The following is a 3,969-nucleotide window of genomic DNA, read 5'->3' on the forward strand; positions in this document are numbered from 1 at the left end:
ATACAAGGACATGTGCAGACACAAGCCTTCCAATGCTGTGTCTCGATGTCCCTCTGGATCTAGAGACAGAAAAGAGAGGAAGACAGAGGAACCCACACTGAGATACCCACATTCATAATAAGAGACAGAGAGATGCAGGGAGGGGATAAGACATGCATTGGGAGACCCAGAGAAATGCAGAAAAACAAAACAAAACAAAACAAAAAACAAAAACAGAGAGATTGACTCACAGAGACACATACAGCCATGACAGAGACAGATACAGAGACAGATGCACTCAGCTATGTAGAGAGGGCCTCCCACCCCTCATCCCAACACATCCAGCTCCAGCAGCCTTTGTGGCTTTCTGCAGCAGTTCAGCACCTTGTATGAAAAATGGGTCTTTTTCAAGACGTGTTACAATGAAAAGGAGATGGTCCAGCTTAGAGAAAGACAAGGTGTGTAATTCAGCATTCGTGGGCAACAGAAAAGACTGTTCTCTGGATTCCAAAGTGGCTTAAAGGGAGAAGACTCTCCATCGGTCATAAGAGATGTACCCACATGGGCTCATTATTCACGACAGTGAGCTTATAATGCAGATGTTATAGCCTATGAATCTTGCTACTTGTACATTAAAGCTGTGATCTTCTGTTCTTGACAAGGTTGTATATTCCAGGAATGGCAGAGCCCAAAGGAGAAATGTGCTCATTCCTGTCTTCTTGCCTCTGGAGAATATGTAGGAAGCTCACACATGTGGTGCTGATGGAGGAGGGTGTGATGTGCAGAAAGGATGAAAGCCTCCTCTGTCTAAGCTGTTCTGTGCTACTAAATGCTTCTCATCCATCAACTGTACATAGCTACATATATGTCATGCTGAGCAGCCACAGCAAACAAAAAGACAAAGGGGGTCACGACCGTGGTTTTTGTTGGGGCTTTTCCACCTCTTTGCTGTTGGGTCACATTTGTCTTCAGAAAGCAAGCTCTGTCTCATCTTGGGAAAGGCGGCCTGGGATTTCACCTGACTGGATTCTGTGTGTTGCTGAGGGAGGAGCCTCATGAATAGTCACAAAGAGTTGGGCTGATTCTAACTAGGTCATTGCTGATTTTTTTTTTTTTTTTTTTTTTTCCCAAAAGGAATCCACTGCCAGTGTATTCTACTTTTTCAAATTTAAATAGATTGGATGGTCAACCTGGTGTGGGCTTAGATAAAACTTCCTTGGCCATGAACTAAGCGGAAAAGCATAGAGTTTTTGAGACAGAAAGATGACTATTTTCAGTTAAGGAGATGGAAGCCTGGAGTTGTGAGTCAGTGCTAATCAAGGACTGAGCCAGAGGTAGAAACCCAAGTCTGCTGGCTCCTAGCCCTGTACTTCCTCTTCAAGACCGTGTAGCCACTGAAAGATCTTCTGCCTACACTGACAATGTAAGATCAATCCTCACCAACAATATGCTTTTTTGATACCTGGGATTGGAGAGAGGAAATATCACCTTTCCAATTCAGAGCTGCTCATTTTCTTAACTTGTATGTAAACAAATTCAACATTCAAACCAGGTGTTACCTGACAGAACAGTATTGTAGGTAGAAGCTCTTTGAGGAAAAAAAGCCTCTTTACAAAGCAAGGACACAGATGACGGCAGCAGCATCTAACTAGCGGATAAAGACAAAGGGGCAATGGGCAGCCTTTAATTATCCCAACAAGAAGTCAGTATTAATGATGTTTCATTACAAAGGAGAAAGTGGAGCTTACTTTATGTATGAGTGCAGTTCCTTCCTTCCTTCCTTCTTTCCTTCCTTCCTTCCCCCCTCCCTCTCTCTCTTTCCTTTCCTTTCCTTTCCTGTCCTTTCCTTCCCTCCCTCCCTCTCCTTTCCTTTCCTTTCCTTTCCTTTCCTTTCCTTCCTTCCTTCCTTCCTTCCTTCCTTCCTTCCTTCCTTCCTTCCTTCTTTCTTTCTTTCTTTCTTTCTTTCTTTCTTTCTTTCTTTCTTTCTTTCTTTCTTTCTTTCTTTCTTTCTTTCTTTCTTTCTTTCTTTCTTTCTTTCTTTCTTTCCCTTTCTTTTCTTTTCCTTTCTTTCTTTTCTTTTCTTTTCTTTCTTTCTTTCTTTCTTTCTTTCTTTCTTTCTTTCTTTCTTTCTTTCTTTCTTTCTTTCTTTCTTTCCTTTTCTCTTTTCTTTTCTTTCTTTCTTATTACAAATTATCTTCCTAAAGTAGGAAAGTTTGAGCAGACAAAAAGCATCAATCTGAAGTTTAAAAAAATGCATCAACCTGGAGAGTCATTTTTCAAATGGCATTGCTTATCTTGGGACAACAAAAGCATCCTTCACAAATAAAGCCAGAGAGTGGTTTTAATTTACCATTTACCAATATATTTGTATATTCTTTTCAAGAGAAGGGGTGAGAAAGACATAGTCCTGGTTTTCCTCAGTGCGGGCTTAGGTACAAAGAAATGTCACTTACCCAGAGTCCATATACTGAAGTGAAAATGGAATTTCATGAAGCAAATATAGGTATAGGATGGTACATCTGGACAAATTTTATAAAAGACTAACTCCAATTACCTCATTTCACAGATAACAGCTCTGAGCACTAGGGAGAGAGGGAGGGATTGGCCTCGCATTTGCTTTGTGCCTTGAGCAGTCCCATCTAGTATGGAAGTACTCACTACTCAGCTATACTCACTGCCCGAGGCAGGATGGTGGGAAAGACACCCCACCTTAGCCTCCTCATTAACCAAAAAGCCCCCAGGATGCTGAGTGAAAAACTCTGGAATGATTTGGGAATTCCTGGAAGAAGCTATGCCCTCTCTCCTGCATCCCAAAGCCCACTCTACACCATCTTGAAAAATGTCAAGGAACTGTATGGATTAGTTTGACTCTGGATGACCCCGGGTAGAGACACATTCAGTTTCCTGCTGACACCTCACCAACAAAGTGATTTGGTCAGGTGACCCTAGGAGAAATTGGTACTGATAGTGTCCAAGGCAGATTTGTAAGTATGACTTAATACATAATGATTCTTGGGAAAGCCATTTAAATTCCTTAGACTTTAAGTGGATAAATGTAGCTAAAGTAGTATAGTACTTGGCACATAATAATTGCTCATTCAAATTCAAATGTTAGTTTTTGTTTTTTTTAAATTAGAGTCCTGTGAATATATGAACCCACCCACACACACACAAACACAAGCAAACACACAGCCATGCCCCCATGCATAAGTTTGGCTGTAGACACCTTCATGGGAACTAGTTCATTGACTTCCGAATTAAAGAGTTAAGCATTTGATTTGGTCTGTTCGACATTAGGGGTATCAGTCAGCAAAACTTGTTGAGCTTACCATTGAAAAATCTTTTCATTCATGACTGTGGTCATAATACACAGTTCCCTGGCCAGGAAAGAGTACACATCACAGAGCTGTGCTCACTGCATATGTGCCTGAGCTCGCCCTCACTTTCCGCCTTCTTCGAGAAGTCTTCCCTGATTGGTCCAACCAGAAGTGCTAATTCTCCCCACCTGATTTCCTGTAATTTAATAATCTGTGTCCTTCACTTTACTTTTGTATTTACTGTGTTGTATTGTTTATTTCCTTTTGGTCTTTTTGTGTGCATATGTATATGTTTTGGGGAACGGGGTTATTCACTTTTGTTACTCAGTATGTTACTCACTTTTGTATGCCCATAGTGCAGATCGTGGTGTCTTGTACATAGAATATGTTCGGTAAATATGTGCAATAAAAAGTCCTTTGATTACACAATGGCTTGATATTGGCTTTTCCACTTCCCAAATGAGCCAGTTCTTCTTAACTACTGACCTAAATAGAACTGACCCATTTCCATAAACAGCACCTCCTTGACCTTCATTGCTATAAAACCCATAACAAAACTGCCTCCTCACTTACCTCTCCTTACTGTTCACATTTCCCCTGGAAATATCTAAATGAGGGTTTGCTTTAGATCTCTGCGGGGAAGAAACCTGTGAGTAGACAACAGTAGAATTGG

The 3,969-nt window shown here is 41.0% G+C and overlaps 1 protein-coding gene across 4 annotated transcripts in view; it reads left to right on the plus strand.

Annotated features, from left to right (window-relative positions):
* Window positions 1-3,722, plus strand: part of LOC103221399 (putative adhesion G protein-coupled receptor F2P) — a 39,589-nt gene extending 35,867 nt beyond the window's left edge. For 3 of the 4 annotated variants that reach the window (XM_007972313.3, XM_038006150.2, XM_073006047.1), the window contains exon 10: window positions 642-3,722. The gene's annotated coding sequence lies outside the window, so the exon portion shown is untranslated. The remainder of the gene's footprint in view (window positions 1-641) is intronic. The other variant, XM_038006147.2, reaches the window with a different exon arrangement.
* Window positions 3,723-3,969: the final 247 nt, after the last annotated feature.

Source organism: Chlorocebus sabaeus, chromosome 17, assembly GCF_047675955.1.
Source record: "Chlorocebus sabaeus isolate Y175 chromosome 17, mChlSab1.0.hap1, whole genome shotgun sequence".
In the NCBI taxonomy this organism is placed as follows: Eukaryota; Metazoa; Chordata; class Mammalia; order Primates; family Cercopithecidae; genus Chlorocebus; species Chlorocebus sabaeus.